The 17,869-nt window shown below is 34.5% G+C and overlaps 1 protein-coding gene across 7 annotated transcripts in view; it reads left to right on the top strand.

The window, feature by feature from the left end:
* Window positions 1-17,869, top strand: part of GRIK2 (glutamate ionotropic receptor kainate type subunit 2) — a 731,316-nt gene that overhangs the window by 690,891 nt on the left and 22,556 nt on the right. The window lies entirely within an intron of this gene.

The raw sequence follows: 17,869 nt of genomic DNA, 5'->3' as shown, positions 1-17,869 counted from the left end.
TTAGGAATTTTGCTTCAAACAAATGTATCTTGCTCTATTCTGTGACTGTATAAAAACAGGAAAATAGTTGGACATCTGCTTCTAAAGGAATAAGTTACAAAAGAAAAAATGATTTCTACTAAAATGGTCAGTAGACATTTTTACTATATCAGAGTTGAAAAACTCCACAACACCCCCCATAAAGGACCTTCTCTTTAATCTTACACTTAAAAAAAAAGTTCGATGAATAAAATAAATTTTTTGGAACTTTATTTTTTTCAGATTAATGGTATATGAATATAGTATTTGATTTTGCTGACTAAAAGAATGAGCTGCAAATGGTTACTGTGAGTAATCATTTTATTTAAGAGAAATATATTTTATTTGAGAGTACTGGCAGATGATTTACCAGTAAAATACATAGAATAATTTACACTAGGAATGATTCTATTTAACATTCTTTCTTCTATATGATAAAATTAGTTTCAATAACAATCATGGAATGAAATAATAATAGTTGCCGGAAAAGACAATGAAAATTTACATTTATTGAGCTTAATATTTATGTATAATATATGGATATGTATATATTTATATGATAAGTTAATGAATGAATAAATACATAATATTAGAGTACATACATACATGCTGTGGGCATAAAAATGGCTCCCCCCAAATGTCCCTGGTTTAATCCCCCAAGCATATGAATATGTTACCTTTATTGCTAAAAAGGACCTTGCAGATGTGATTAAGTTAAGGACCTTAAAATTGGGAAATCTTCCTGGATTAACCACGTCAGTTCAGTTGCTCAGTAGTGTCCAACTCTTTGCGACCCCATGAATTGCAGCACGCCAGGCCTCTCTGTCCATCACCAACTCCCAGAGTTCACCCAAACTCATGTCCATGGAGTCGGTAATGACATCCAGCCATCTCATCCTCTGTCATCCCCTTCTCCTCCTGCCCCCAATCCCTCCCCGCATCAGAGTCTTTTCCAATGAATCAACTCATCACATGAGGTGGCCAAAGTATCAGAGTTTCAGCTTTAGCATCAGTCCTTCCGAAGAACACCCAGGACTGATCTCCTTTAGGATGGACTGGTTGGATTTCCTTGCAGTCAAAGGGACTCTCAAGAGTCTTCTCCAATACCACAGTTCAAAAGCATCAATTGTTCGGTGCTCAGCTTTCTTCACAGTCCAACTTACACATCCATAGATTAACCACGTGGGTCCAATGTAACTGAAAGAGTCCATATAAGAAGGAGGCACAGGTGTCAGAGTCAGAATTAAGAAGATACCACAACTGAAGTAGTGAGAAAATGAATGTGCATATGCTACTCCACCTGGGCTGCTGAAACAAAATACCAGAGACTGAGTGCATGAAAAACAGTAGTGAACAATGACACTATAATAGTTTTGAAACTTCTGCAAATTTTGCAACAACTGGGTCAAAATTGATTTTCATGTAACTGCGTTTAATAAATGGTATAGCCATATTTCTCAATGTATCCTCATTCATAATTTTATTGCTTTTAATTTTGAAAAGTTTCTTTCAAATCAACAAAGATGTATACTATAATTAGAAAGTAAGGCACAGATTCATAAAAAATTCCATTTCATGATAAATTTAGAAATTGCAATACTATCCATGTTTTTGTTTCTTTGGGATCATTTCTAACAACTTTCAAAAATCTAGGAAGTCCAAAAATTTTCCACCATAATAACTTCAAAAAGTTTATTCAGATTCATTATAGCTAAAAATAGTTTGAACTGACTCTGAGAGAATTTTGAGATATTCACTCCTGTAACATTGCATAGCATTTATATGGTAGACTAAAAATAATGATTCCACAGTCACTGTTGAAATAAAGAAAGCAAAACAAAACAAAACTAGAAAGAATCTGCCTGCAATGTGGGAGACCTGGGTTTGATCTCTGAGTTGGGAAGATCCCCTGGAGAAGGGAAAGTCTACTCACTCCAGTATTCTGGCCTGGAGAATTCCATGGATGGTATAGTCCATGGGGTCACAAAGAGTTGGACAGGACTGAGTGTCTCATTTTCACTTTTAAGCTGTATAATGAGGATTCTCCAGTTTAGTTGCCAAGTGGAGTACAATGTCTATTAAAGAATAAAAAATAAATATTTGCTAATTCAAAGTTCAATAAGTAGGGTTGTTAAAACTCTATAATAAGTGTTTAGAACTCAGATGAATAAAAGATATTTTACAGGGAGGGATGTTTTTTAATTGACTTGCCAGTATGGGGTGATAGTTGTTGCTACTGTTGTTTTAAAATTCTCTGCACAAAATGAACCTCCTTTACTGCTCACACTGGGAACAGACCATCCAAAGCTTTGCCATTATTTTGCCAAAGTATATATAATTAATTCTAACATATAAAGATGATTGAGTTATCCTAATTATAATAAGCTTAAGGAACATGTCTTTTCAAAATGTTTTAACTTATATTCATGATAAGGATTGAGTTTATTGGGATAGTTTTGTCTTGATCATGTGTTCAAATTCTAGCATACTCCCTAGTTAGATCCCATATGGTTCTTTCCCTCAAGAATTCAACAGTTTCATGCATTCATGTACCATTTATTTGGAGTTTATGATGAACAACTTTGATAAATTTTCAAGCTTAGTGAAAGTGAAAATATTAGTCACTCAGTTGTGTCTGACTCTTGGCCATACCATGGAGTATAGCCTTCCAGGATCCTCTGTCCATGGGATTCTCCATGTAAGAATACTGGAGCAGGTAGCCATTCCCTCCTTTATGGGATCTTCCCGACCCAGGGATCGAACTCAAGTCTCTTGCAAGAATCTCTGGCAGATCTTTATGATATGTTAGAAAAGAGGCTGATTATATGCTCAAAACTATCATCACGTAGTATTTTGCACACTGATATTCTATATTTAGTTTTATCATTTGTTGTGATCTTGGACAAGTGACATGAAATTTACATTTTCTAAATTTCTCTTTTTTAATTAGTAAAACTAGAGAGTTAGACTAGGAAAACCTAAGGTCTATTTAATGCTAAATATGGTGTTTCAGATAATATGCTTGACAGATTGCTAGAGTTTGATTTAAAGTGGGCAGGAAACTACTATGTGAAGCAATATGGTTTGCAGATGTCTCAGAACAAATTTTAAAAATCAAACACCTTAAACACATATGAAGAATGGAAGCAGTGATTGATAGGTTCCTATTGCTTCACAGTTTCATTTGGAAAGAACTGAAGAAAATAAATTCATTTTGTTTCTGAAAGGAGTGAGATTCCTGTATATCCATACCTTCCCCTTTGGTTTACATTATGTGGAGGAGGACAGAGATTTTGGCCTTTTAGTTGTTGTAAGCCTATACAAGTTTATTGCCTGCACTCCGTGGACTTTCAATTATTTGTTGAGCAAATGAACTCTACATCTAAAAATATGATGGTGCAGCAAGGTTTATAAACAGAGAAAACAAATAATTTTTGGAGCTAATGATCAGTGTAGCATCTTACATTATTCAATGTGATGACCTCATTGAACAAGAGTGATTCAGGGTAGTGAGAATTAAATAAGATTTGGGGAGGATATACAAGGATTTTGGAGTATGCGTGCTAAATCCTCTCAGTCAGGTCCGACTGTTTGTGACCCTGTGGACTGTAGCTCACTAGGCTCTTCTGTCCATGGAATTTTCCAGGCAAGAATACCGGAGTGGGTTGCCATGCCCTCTTCCAGGGGATCCTCCTGGATCTTCCCAACCCAGGAATTCAACCACATCTACTATACTGCAGGCAAAGTCTTCAAGGCTGAGCCACTGGGGAGGCCCTCTTTGGAGTATGGGGCCTGGGACATCTCATTTTGGTTCCTGTCCTCATCACTGTACAGGCGCCTGGGGTAACTCTAACTGTTGGAGGCCATCCTGTTAACTTGCTTCTCTTTGGAGTATAGCACAGATATTTTTCATGAATGTTAGTTACATAATAACACTTATAATTTCAAATAATTAAAATAAAGAAATTTGACTTATATTTAATATAAAACCTTAAGCTTGAGAGTTTTTTGTTTACTTGCTTGTTTGAGTTGTAAATACAATGTATCAGTGTACCAAGACTGTGTCTATCATATTGTTCTGCTTTGAGGACATGCTTGCTACAAATCAGGGGCTTCCCTGGTGGCTCAGAGGGTAAAACATCTGCCTGCAATGTGGGACACCGGGGTTCGATCCCTGGGTCCAGAAGATCCCCTGGAGAAGGAAATAACAATCCACTCTAGTATTCTTGCCTGGAGAATCCCATGGACGGAGGAACCCGGTAGGCTACAGTCCACGGCGTCACAAAGAGTCAGACACGACTGAGCGACTTCACTTTCACTTTCACTTGCTACAAATCAATCAAAGTGAGTAGAAGTTGCTCAGTCGTGTCCAACTCTTTGCGACCCCATAGACTGTCCATGGAATTCTTTAGGCCAGAATACTGGAGTGGGTAGCCTTTCCCTTCTCCAAAGGATCTTCCCAACCCAGGGATCTAAGCGAGGTCTCCCACATTGCAGGTGGATTCTTTACCAGCTGAGCCACAAGGGAAGCCCAATCAATCAAAATAGTATATAATTCTCAAAAACTCACTGGGATATTTCGGATGTGAAAGCTATTTTAAAAAGGAAAGATAATAGTTGAATCAGTTCTAGGGAAGCTCCCTGTGATAGTTTATGGGACCTATACAAAGAGCAGATTTTTTATTCCTACCCTTGACAGTGTTTACTGTACGATATTGACTTATAAGGAAAATATAAAACAATTTAAAATAATATATATACTTTAGTTTTAATGTAACTTTTTAAATTAACAAAAATACACAACATTTGGAATTTCTATTTCTTCTCATTCTAACCTTATAGATAAATTGAGATAACAAAACAAATTAAGCTATAAGCCTTAGGATATAGTCTTTTTTTTTTTTTTTCTTTTATCTACTCAGCTCAGCTGATCAAATCAACTTTTGCCCTTCTGAAAAAGCTTAGTTATTGCAAAAAAATAGTCACTGATATTTGCCAGGTCACTTGCACAAGAAACTTATAGAAATCAAGTTGGATTATATATCTATGTGGAATCATCTTTGTAGTATGTAGTTAGTGTGGTGTAATAGTGTAATATATTAGTGTTTTAAATAGAGAATTTTTAAAAATTAGAAGCTAGCACATGATAAATTTCTTTTATAAGGACCTTCTTGGAATTTTAATATAAAATTATCAGTATATATTTATACAAATTCAAAATATCTAATAATACTTTGAAATAGCAAAATTATAGACTAGGAAGAACATTTCACCATATTTTTATTTTCACTGCCAAAAAATATTGAATTTAAATTTATTAAAATGTCTCTTAATTAATATATTCAATATACACTTTATTTTTAGCCTAATTCTGAATAACATAACTACACTTAAAGGAATAAATATTCAAATCAGTCACCTGCAGGTATTACGATATCCTTTTTTTTCTCTTGTTCAGATAACTTGTTTTCTTCTGTTTGACTTGATAATATTAAGTTCTTAACTTAGTAAATTTTATTTTATTCATTCAAGCATAGCACAAAATTAAATGATTTTGAGTCTCCAATACATGATGAGTCTTATTAACTCATATAAATTCATCAAAGTAGTATAATCTAGAAAAAGGCATTTCACACTTTAACCCCTCAAATGCTTCTGAGGAAAAAAAAAAATCAGGCAGTAATTTATGATTTTTTATGTCATAGCTCTGCCAAAAATATAACTTCATGAATTATTACTTAAGTCATTAATAAATGAAATGACATGCAACTCTAGTACTTGAATGAGATTCTGACATACCATAAACTTTCAACCAACATCATAACCTGAATATCTCAACTCATTAATTAACATTTCCCTTTTATATAATCTTGTTCAAGAATAGTGATGATTTTTTGATAACTTATATTTAATTTTAAAATTTTGTTTAATTATAAGGAATAAATTTTTAAAACTAATGTTTTTAGGTGTGAAAAATAAAAGGGTATTTGAATTTCTTTTCCCAACAAAAGTTAAGGAGATACTCTGTTCAAAGCAAAGCAATGCAGGCCGTTTCTGGAAATTTAGATCGATACCAGAAATTCCTCAGGATTTTGAGTCTATACCTGCAGGAGCCATAAACTGAAATGAAAATTCTATTTTTATTAATATTGTAAATGTGATCAAAGAGGAACTCCCTTTCCCTTGCTTTTACTGTTACTCAGATTTTTAGTTACTGTCATAGAGGCATGTGTGGTTAAGTGCAGGAGGTTAAAGAGAAATACTATGTCTCTTCTGAACTGAGTATTGAGAAATATTTCAAAACTCATGCGTATTTTCCGTTTTTTCCCCCCAAAATCCATGTGTCCTTTGAGCCTTCTGGGCCTCCTGTGATTCATCTAGGGCCCTGCTGTGACCATTCATCACTCTGAGTGTGATTATTACCGCCCAAAGCATGTTGTGGACTCACTGAATGACTCAGATAGAAGCTATTTAATTAGGGAAGCTCTGTTTACACAAAATACCTTAGTGGAGCAATCAACAATGATTCGAAGGTAAATGCTAAATAAGCATAAGCTGGCTTAATTAAGCTCATGGTGACATTAAATCCCTTTCATAGTTTTTCAGAATGCAGTGGTGCTATTTTAATGTGATATTTATGGTATGGTAGATTTTTGAAGTTTTGGTGTTCTTATAATAAGTTAACTGAAATTCCTTTTCATCCATTCAAATTAAAACAACAAAAACTGGATGCGGGGTGGGGGGTAAAGCAAAAAACAAATCACAGCAGTTTTCATTAAGGAATACTAAAATGTGTGTGAGAGGTTGCAGTCTTGCTTGTTAATTCAGCATAGGTTATAATCTATGAAGTTGAATGGGGAGCATTTCTACTTAATGGCATTTTCAGCTGCCTTGTCTCCCTTCTGACCACCCATACTAAAAGCCTTCTTGGCTTCTGTCTTTGGAATTTTGAGTGCATAGTGCACTTTGAGGACTAGGCAGACTCAGCAGTTGTGAGCTGGTAGGAAAGCAGCAATCTAGAGAAATCCATTAGAGCCAGTTGGTGTTATTTTGCTTTGCTGTGTTCAGTTTGATAGAAATATTGTAAAGTGTCTGTAGGGTCCCATTAAAACTGTTTCTATCTTTAAAAGTAAGCTAGTGGTACAATTCATCCATTTATTGGTGCTTCCACCAGTAAATAACATATGGGAAATACCAGTCAACTGAAAAGGGGATGCAGGAAATACTGTTTATGTGCCTATCATCCACAATGCTAAAATTTTCTATAACCTTATGTATCCCTACTTAACTTGTGGGGTTACATCAATAGTAAGTTTAAATAGTCAATGTATAATTATTTCTGTGAACTAAATCCACATTAAATTACTCATATCATAGAAAACTACTGATATGTAATATATGCAGAACTTAATAGGCAATAAAGAGACAAAGTAAAGATGAATGCAAAGATACTGGCTTTATAAATGTCTCTTATTTTTTATATATGTCTTTAATACTAGGGTTAAATTTAAAGACAATTTTATCAGACACAAAATTGTTATATACATTATATTTCTATTAAATTTTCTATGTAAATATATTTACATTTTATTTCTATTATATTTACACAAAATTATTTGCATCTTATTTCTATTATATATTTATTTCTTTCATATGCAATTATAAATAAGATACATTCTTACTTCACAATTGGAATTTAATATTACCTTTGTAAACTATTTTCTAACGTATTTTATATTAAATAGCTATAGCTCTATTAATAATTCTTAAGTTACTTTTATCTCATTATAATGTCCTTCCACATAATCAGCCTAAAGTTACAATAGGTTGTATCGTGGACTCTTTATGGTAGAAGGATATCACTTTGACATGTGAACAATGTAAAATTTCTTTCTTGTATTTTCTAATGTTAAATGCATGAGATTTCACTGCTTCTTTATTTCTTGTTATTTGACTAAGTGAGAGATTGGGATCAGTACTAAAAAGAGGCATGTTGTTTGTTTAAGGCAGATGCCCATTTTATAAAAATAGAAATCAGTATGAGAAGCATGTTTTTCCCCTGTTTTGCTCACCATCCAATTCTAGAATTCCCAATTCATCATACAATAAGTACTGTAATATTCATCATTATAGATGCATAAAATTGCTGGTCTTTAGTTCTTCAGCTTTACTAAAATGAATGAATACATTTGTCTTCATTAGTTGAACATAATGCACAAAAATTGATGCAAATTATTCATCTTTCTGCAGGTCAAACCTTCCATTAAAATGCATTCCATTTTTTCATTGCACAAGCAGCATAATTTTAATGTTGGTGAAGTGATTTTGCAAGTCTCAATCGAGATCTAATAATTTTCAGAGCCTAAATTAAACAAACAAACAAACAAAAAGCCAAAATACACCTGTATTTTCCTGGCGTATTTGCTAAAGCCTAGATTTCATGTCACTGAAAACAGATGAGTCTTTGTAATAAGCTATGCGTGCTCCACAGACATCATCAACAAACTCTGAAAGCTAGAATCTAGGAAGTTTCCAGAGGGAATTTGATGAATTGTGAGCACCAATGTGAGCAGCTTTCATTAATATTGTAAATGTTGACCACATGGTCCCTAAACAATAAATACATGGATAATTCTCATGAAAACAGTTTGTCCTGATAGATTTTATATGCAAACATTAGACCATGAATTTATTTTGTTGGTGCCTTGTGGTGATTACTCCAAGGCCGTGGATTCAAATTACATTATAGATTAGTTAGCCTGATTGACTGTGCCAGACTGTCATCCTTTGGTTAGCATGACTAAGTAAGATCAATGAATCATTGGTATTAGGGAAAAGAAAAAAAGTCAAAGCACAGAAGTAAAATGTATAAGCACTAAATTCCAAAGATGAGTACCTTGCATGTGTTGCCCTACCATATTTTCTGTAATATGTGGCCATTGTAGACATGACTTAAAACAAATCTTTGTTCCACCTAAGTGTCCCAGGAGTCATAGGTGAAGTCACTAAGCCTCTCTAAGACTCAACATGGGTAGAATCATGTTTATATTATTGGATTAGATAATTTGATTTGATGATTGCACTGAATATCTGTGTTAGCTAACTGAATTCATCCAAAGAAAAATTAAGTTAACTTTTGTTATGACAAGAGGAGGGTTTGCAGTTTGGAGTGAGGTCCCACCAAAGTAAGCTGATACTCTTTCACAGAACTAGGAGATGGGACATTAGATTCCTTATGATTGTATTTCCCCCCCCAAACCCCTCCCCCCCAAAAAAGACAGGTCCCAAGTCCTTGAGGAAGACATTCCTTAAAACTGAAAAGTGGCTTATTTAGCTCCTAAAAAGATTTATATACATTTTGAAGCTATAGGGAAAGAAAACTTATAAAACACAATCTTCCAAGCCAAGTGCTCTAGAAAAGGGGGAAATAAGGTCTTGCCCTTAATTTTCAACATGGAGAATTAAGGTGCTTATATTTTTAAACTGATTTGTCCTTGCACAATATGAGTTCAATTCATTTAGTTCAAATTTAGACATACACAAACGTGTAAATTAGACATGTCAGCGATCAATGCAAAGAAATAGAGGAAAACAACAGAATGGGAAAGACTAGAGATCTCTTCAAGAAAATCAGAGATACCAAGGGAACATTTCATGCAAAGATGGGCTCGATAAAGGACAGAAATGATATGGACCTAACAGAAGCAGAAGATATTAAGAAAAGGTGGCAAGAATACACAGAAGAACTGTAGAAAAAAGATCTTCATGACCAAGATAATCATGATGGTGTGATCACTCACCTAGAGCCAGACATCCTGGAATGTGAAATCAAGTGGGCCTTAGAAAGCATCACTACAAACAAAGCTAGTGGAGGTGATGGAATTCCAGTTGAGCTACTTCAAATCCTGAAAGATAATGCTGTGAAAGTGCTTCACTCAATATGCCAGCAAATTTGGAAAACTCAGCAGTGGCCAAAGGACCGGAAAAGGTCAGTTTTCATTCCAATTTCAAAGAAAGGCAATGCCAAAGAATGCTCAAACTACCACACAATTGCACTCATTTTACACGCTAGTAAAGTAATACTCAAAATTCTCCAAGCCAGGCTTCAACAGTACGTGAACCGTGAACTTCCAGATGTTCAAGCTGGTTTTAGAAAAGGCAGAGGAACCAGAAATCAAATTGCCAACATCTGCTGAATCATCGAAAAAGCAAGAGAGTTCCAGAAAAACATCTATTTCTGCTTTATTGACTATGCCAAAGCCTTTGACTGTGTGGTCACAATAAACTGTGGAAAATTCTGAAAGAGATAGGAATACCAGACCTGACCTGCCTCTTGAGAAACATATATGCAGGTCAGGAAGCAACAGTTAGAACAGGACATGGAACAACAGAATGGTTCCAAATAGGAAAAGGAGTATGTCAAGATTATATATTGTCACCCTACTTATTTAACTTATATGCAGAGTACATCATGAGAAATGCTGGGCTAGAAGAAGCACAAGCTGGAATCAAGATTGCTGGGAGAAATATAAATAACCTCAGATATGCAGATGACACCACCCTTATGGCAGAAAGTGAAGAGGAACTAAAAAGCCTCTTGATGAAAGTGAAAGAGGAGCGTGGAAAAGTTGACTTAAAGCTCAACATTCAGAAAACGAAGATCATGGCATCTGGTCCCCCATTACTTCATGGGAAATAGATGGGGAAACAGTGGAAACAGTGTCAGACGTTATTTTGGGGGGCTCCAAAATCACGGCAGATGGTGACTGCAGCCATGAAATTAAAGGAAGCTTGCTCCTTGGAAGGAAAGTTATGACCAACCTAGATCTCAAAAGCAGAGACATTACTTTGCCAACAAAGGTTCATCTAGTCAAGGCTATGGTTGATGATTTTATTTCAGATTGTCCAGCTATTATAATTCATTCATCAAAGTTTAATATTGAACTTGGAACAAAAACATCGTAGTGAGGAAAGTATTCCTGACATTATGACTCTTACCACTATTCAAATGATTATCATGCAGATGAAAAAATTTTTAGGAAGACAGGGTTTCTAGAATGAAACTATTTCTGTTTTCATATTTTACATCAGAGTTTCATGATTTAATATGTAGCAATGTGACTACAAATCTACTTCACCAGTCACTTTTAACTAATATGTATGAAATAGGTCCGGAGAAGGCAATGGCACCCCACTCCAGTGTTCTTGCCTGGAGAATCCCAGGGATGGGGGAGCCTCATGGGCTGCCATCTCTGGGGTCGCACAGAGTCGGACACGACTGAAGTGACTTAGCAGCAGCACGAAATAGGTCAGAACAAGTGGTAATAGTTTACTTTTTCATTATGTGCTGATAATATTTGCCTTTCTTATTCTTTTTTCACACAAGTCAAAGAATATTCAGAATAGTAATAAAAGGCAACTGGATAGAATATCTACTCTATAATTTGAAGGTTTGGTTTTTATTGATACATTTTGGAGTAGGAAATGGCAACCCAACCAGTGTTCTTGCCAGGAAAATACCATGGACAGAACAGCCTGGTTGATGGCAGTCCACAGCATCACAAAGAGTCAGACATGATTGAGAGACAGCATGCACATGCATTGGTACATTTTGTGTGCCTCATATACTCATCTCCTTTGTGATCTTAGATGCTTAAATATTCTCCTGAGGATTCTACAAATATTCCTTTAAGTAGAATCCTTTTCCATAGAGGTCTTAACACTTTGAATTTTGAGGTCTACAACAGAGGAAAAAAAAAAAAACAATCTCTATCCAATTTAAGCAAGTTATAGAATTTGAATATAGGTATTTAGCTTAATTACTTCATGGGAAATAGATGGGGAAACAGTGGAAATAGGTGAAAGGCAGCCAAAGAGAAAGAAGAGTTTTTGTCCCTATGATCTTCAAAATAATGCAACCCTTTTTGCATACAAAGTCAGCAGACTAACATAGTTCCATCTGTCACATGTTTCTATAATATGGTGTTCATTATAGTCATTCTCATAGTTGCAAAGGTTATTTAATACATGTGTTTTGTGTTACAGTAAAAACTCAACTGAGGCAGGATTCATGTTACATTGTTCATCCCTATATGACTAGCACCTGTGTATATATATATGTAATGATTAGAATCTATCACCTGTGTTGGTACATGTAATAATTAATAATAAAAAAATATTCATACATGGCTCTCAAACCTGGGTCTCCCACATGGCAGGCAAATTCTTTACAATCTGAGCCATCAGGGAAGCCCTCATATAATTATTCAATAGGAAAAGATATATAGCAAAACATTAGAATACCACATACCAAATGTTGTACTAGGGTATCTGCTATGTGCTATGACTCCAAAGAAGAAGGATCCTGTATATCTCTGTGACAGCCAAAGAAAAGTGTACAAAGTTAGGGAAGGATGAGCAGCAGATTATCTGGTTGAGGATGTTCAACCAGAAAATTGGAGAAAGTATGAAAACAGGGCTCTCCAGAGAAATAGAACTTCATAGTTTGTACTAATGGAATACAGTCTGAGAAGTATATAGTCTGAGAAGTCTGTGATATGTTGAAGAAATGGACATAATTACGAATTGAGCTTGTAGTCTATAGACTTATTGTTTTGTTTTAGTCACTAGGTCATATCTTTTTTGCCATTCCTATGTCTGTAGCCCACCAGGCTCTTCTGTCCATGGGATTTCCCAGGCAGTAATACTGGAGTTGGTTGGCATTTCCTTCTCCAGGGAATCTTCCCAACCCAGGGACTGAATCTGCATCTTCTGCATTGACAGGTGGATTCTTTACCAGTAAGCCACCAGGGAAACTTGTTCAATAGCTTTAGAGCACCACTAAAAATATTTAAGCAGGAAAATGATGTTCATAGATTTCCAGTGTGGAAAGATCATAAGTTATCATGGAGAAATGATCACGTATAGCACTCATTTACTGTTCTGTGATTATGTTATGAGCTGGTAATTTGTTTTCAAGATGAGATTAATCTTTAATTTTTATGATTATCACTTGTGAGTTCTTCATACGCCTATCAAATTGAGATTTTTTTGATAGAATACCTTCAAATAAAATACAAAGAGTGATGACCGTAACTTTACGCTAGTTTAGCTTTTATCTAATAGGAAATCTGAAATGGGTCCCATGGAGTGTTTAGTTGCTATATATATTAAATTTTTCCTTTGAAATAAATATATTATAATTATTGCATATAGATTAAAGATATATAGTTTGGGTTCATAAGAAATAATTGAAGGTAAAGTTGCAGGTATGCATGACCAGCTGTAAAGTGATTAATATTTTATTCATGTATGTAAATATTATGTTTGGTCTTCCCAGGTGGTGGTAGTGGTAAAGAACCCACCTCCCAATTGCGAGACACAAGATTGCAGGTTCATTCCCTGGATCAGGAATATCCCCTGGAGGAGGGCATGGCAACCCACTCCAGTATTCTTGCCTGGAGAATCCCATGAACAGAGGAGCCTGGTGGGCTATGGTCCATAGGGTCACAAAGATTCAGACATGACTGAAGCAACTAAGCACACACTCTTGCACAAATGAGTGTGCCAGGTATTCTACTAACAAAGCAGAAATAGCCCCTGTCTTTATGAAATTTACAGCCTGTTACTGTAAATGAACATTAAATAGTCCCAGAAATTATTTTTAGTTACAAACTGAGACAAGTTCTATAGAGGAAAAGAACAGTGATGCTATGGTATTGTTTAACAGCACTGTTGACTGAATACAGAATAAAACTGGAGAATAGCAATGTAAAATTGAATCTGAAATGTAAATATAAAATTTAACTTAACACTTCTTAAAAACAAATATGAGAGAGGCAGTGTCCTAAGAGATAATAAAACCCATCTTTTACTGAGAAAAAAAGGCTCTAAGAAAATGTGGTCTAGTTCCAATATTATTGGAAGATTTTATCATGGAAATAATGGTAAAAAGAGATAAAGCTCTAAAAGCACCCAAAATATGTTGTGCATTTAGGGCACCCAACTCTCATCTCAGCATAGGAAGCAGGGAGCAATTTCATAAAATATAACATTGCCAGAAGCACTGTAATTTAAGAATGAAAGTTGATGGTTCCAGCAGATAGCCTCAGATCTTTTGTGCTAACAGTTCTTTCACTTATTAAGGCACTGACCAAGGGACGCCTCTGATAGCTGATGGATGGCATAAAGATGTATGAACTTGTTTATCATCCTAACTTTATCCTAGATGGTCAACACTAAAAATGTGAAACTCATGTGTTTATGAACTCTGTGTTCTACTGAATTTAATAAGAAACTGAGAAGATGTCAATATCAGAAGTTATACCTTAACATATTTTGACTATATCATAATGGATTTTTATAATTGATTCAATGTTTCATTCAAAAAGCATTGTTAAATGCTTACTTTGTGACAGGTACTGTGCTAGATGCTGGATGAAAAAAGATGAATAATGGATGGTTGATTACCTATAACTGACAGGTAGCCTGATGTTTTAAGTCGTTATTTAAAGCACTTCAAGTATTTGGGTATGTGTCTTAGAAATATTTATCATATTAAACACCTTCAAAGAAGAGGAATAATTAAGGAATTATTGAAACTCTTTGAGTCAAATCATTGAAATTATATATACGTAGTGAATATAGTATAGTCACATACCCATAAGATGTGTAAGCACTTCAGAAAGTGCACAGTATCTTGGAGAAATGACATGCTATGCTAGAGGAAACCTAAAATTATGAGTAGTCTATTTCGTACAAATATCTTCCCAGACCCAAAGAGAACAAATACCAGGATGTTACCTAAATCTCTGTAATACACAGCTCATAATATCATTATGATGAGTTGAATAACTATGAAATATAAAACAAAGGACACTAAAGTCCTTTAGGAAGTGGACAGTGGGGATTTGTTATTATGAGAAACATAAATACCTAGCCAGCCTCTTATAATTTTAACAAAATATTTAAAGGATCTGGGTACCATTAGGAAAAATAAGACAGTGTATTTTCCCCCAGAATTGGTTTCATCAGTTTTGATATACAGATAGATTTAAATAACTCATAACTATTATCACTCAAATGTATTTTGTAAAGGGATTTAAAAGCCAGCTGTGAAGACATGTCCTAAAGTATTGTGATGTAGATTCTTATGAGCTGATGCTTCATGAAGCATATGAAGAGATGAATAAGAACATACAAAAAATATGTGACTTGATCAGTAGTCCTGTGATGAGTAAATTCAAAGCTAAGATCTAACAAGAAACAGCTTATTTTTGACAGAGAGAGCTTATGTAGTAACAGTAGTAATTACTGTTATTGAAGGCAGTGCTTTTCAAATTGAGATTAAAACAAAATAATTGATGGGAACATTAATAGATAGGAAGAAAAAATTCTTCAATAAAACAAATGTAATAATTTAAGACATTTTTAAACTTTATCCTTCATTGGAGAGATAGCAGCCTTTTATTTTGCTAATGTATAAAGTATACAAAAGATATATTTGTTATGGGGTATTCTTCAAGCTTATTTGAACGATGAATTCTTTAAAAGAGAAACACAGATGTACACTTCCCAAAAAAGAAGTGTATGGGAAAAAGACAGTTTAAGAAATATTGTTATAATAAGTTTTAGAAAGAGATTTTTTTTAGAGAGAAAGTGATTTTTTTTCCCCCTGACCTTAGTAATCGATTAAAGCATGCAGAAGCCTAATTTGAAAGTAAAGACATTTTTGGCAGGATGGATGGGAGATTGCTGGTATATGGATATTGTGATTTTAAAATATTTCACTAAAGCATGATAGGTATTAGAAAATTTGCTGTGCAACCTTTAAAGAAAAGCTTTATATCCATTAATAAGCCTCTTCAGGAGTTAAAAGTAAAGCTAATCCCCTTTCTTTAATCTTTTCTATATTATGTTTCCTGAATAAGATAAGGAAAATGTTTGGTACACACTTAAATTTGTATGTTTGTAAAGAGCATGAACAAAACAATCAAATGAGCAAATCGATAATTTATGTGTAGCAGATTTAAACTTTAGAACCAAAAATGTATAACTACATGTGTATTCTGTTCTATAAGAAACATCAAAGGACTGAAAGGAAGGGAAGGAGGGGGTGGAGGCGGGAGAGGAGGGAGAGAAAAGGAAAGAGAGTGGGAGGGGGAAGGAAGGAGAAGAAGGAAAGCAAAGCGACAATGTATGAAAAAAAGTGAAGGAAAGGTACAAGGGAGGTAGGGAGGAGGAAGGAGGGAAGAAAGTAAGAGAAGGGAGTCAACTCAATTCAGTAAACCCAGCAAGTTGGCTCAGAACTACTTGGTGAGATTTATATTGTTTATAACAAATCACAGTTTATTTTCCTAAGGAGCTTTTAGTCTATTTGTTAGGAGGAATGTTCATGAAATTATAATTTTATGTAAAGTCCTTTGATCAAAATTTAACCTTTGGGGACATTTGGAGAGTAATTTTTTTTTTAATTGATGAATTCTGAATAGGTGTGTTTGTAGGTTTTATTTATGCACACATACATATTGCTGCTGTTTGTCGCTCAAAAGTGCCTTTATGTCTTCTTGAGTGTTCTTTTGAGCCCCAGGGCTTATGGAGGGACTTCACTATGTAGTAATCACATGTCTTTTTTCCTTCCTTCCTTTCTTCCTCCTTCCCTTTCTTTCTTTCTCACTCTCCTTTTCTTTCATGTAAGCTAGAAACGGTTTTATCTGGTAAATGGGATCCTTCAGCAACTTGAAAAAAGACCATTTTTAAACATAATTGTTCCTTACTGTCAGAATGGAGCATATGTTTAAACAACCAAAGAAGGTCTCATTGTAAGCAGAAATACAAATGAAATAAAAACCAGAAATTGCATAGTGAAAATCAGAGAGCTAAATTCAGCTTTAAGAGGTATTTGCCTTATCTCACATGGTGTTTTTTAAAAAGTAACTTATATGCCAAAATCTTAATGTAGAGAATTTTAGACAAAATATTTCCTGGGATATAATAAAGGTTTAAGTATCTGGGAACCCTGTGTTGAAATTCCCACAGATTTTTAAATAAAACTTGAACTGAAAATTATCTTTCCATACTTGATGTTACAATTTTTCAGATCTTTTTGTCAAACTTGTTTCTTCACAAGTTACCTGTTTCCCTCTTAAGCATTTGAGGACTGACTTTTAGATGCAAAAGCATATGTTATATTAGACATATTTACAATTTCCTCAGTAGTTTTCTAATCCAATTTAAGAGCCCTGTTGCAAAGGTACTCATCTTCCTTGAAGGCAAGCTTATGGTACCTAACCCTAGCTTCTCACAGCTGCCACTCAATGGCCTCATAGTTCTTGTCTTGACAACCTATGGATTGAGGCTAGGTTCATACTTGAGCAAAACTTAGACTCTAACTAATGGCTGTTCACTTTATTAGAGCTAAGTGCATGATTATTCATGTTGAAAGAAGATAAAATATGCTTTTATTCATTGATCTTAATATCTCCTTGAAATTTTTCAACTAGATAAAGTTTCAAACCACTTTTGACTTTATTGGTATCTGCTAGAAATGCTTCCCAAGGAGCATCAAATAACACACCAAAGAAGTAATGTCATTATTGATGAATTATTAGTTTTTAAAATAAGTCAATAATAGAATGGCAAAGCATTGCAGTGATTTAGTGTCATCAATTATATTACTGTGTTATTTCACCCTGTTAAAAAACTCAAACTGAGATATATTAGTTTTTCAGCTTTTATTCGAACTGATTTCTATTTACATGTTGTGTTTACATTGGAAAACAAGTGTGGGGAGGTGTGCTAGCAACAGGACATTTTCATATTTAAAATAAGTGCTGAGGATAAGCCCAACCAA

Source organism: Bos javanicus, chromosome 9, assembly GCF_032452875.1.
Source record: "Bos javanicus breed banteng chromosome 9, ARS-OSU_banteng_1.0, whole genome shotgun sequence".
NCBI lineage: Eukaryota > Metazoa > Chordata > Mammalia > Artiodactyla > Bovidae > Bos > Bos javanicus.
The sequence above is the reverse complement of the archived record's forward strand: the minus strand, read 5'-3'. Positions and strand labels throughout refer to the sequence as shown.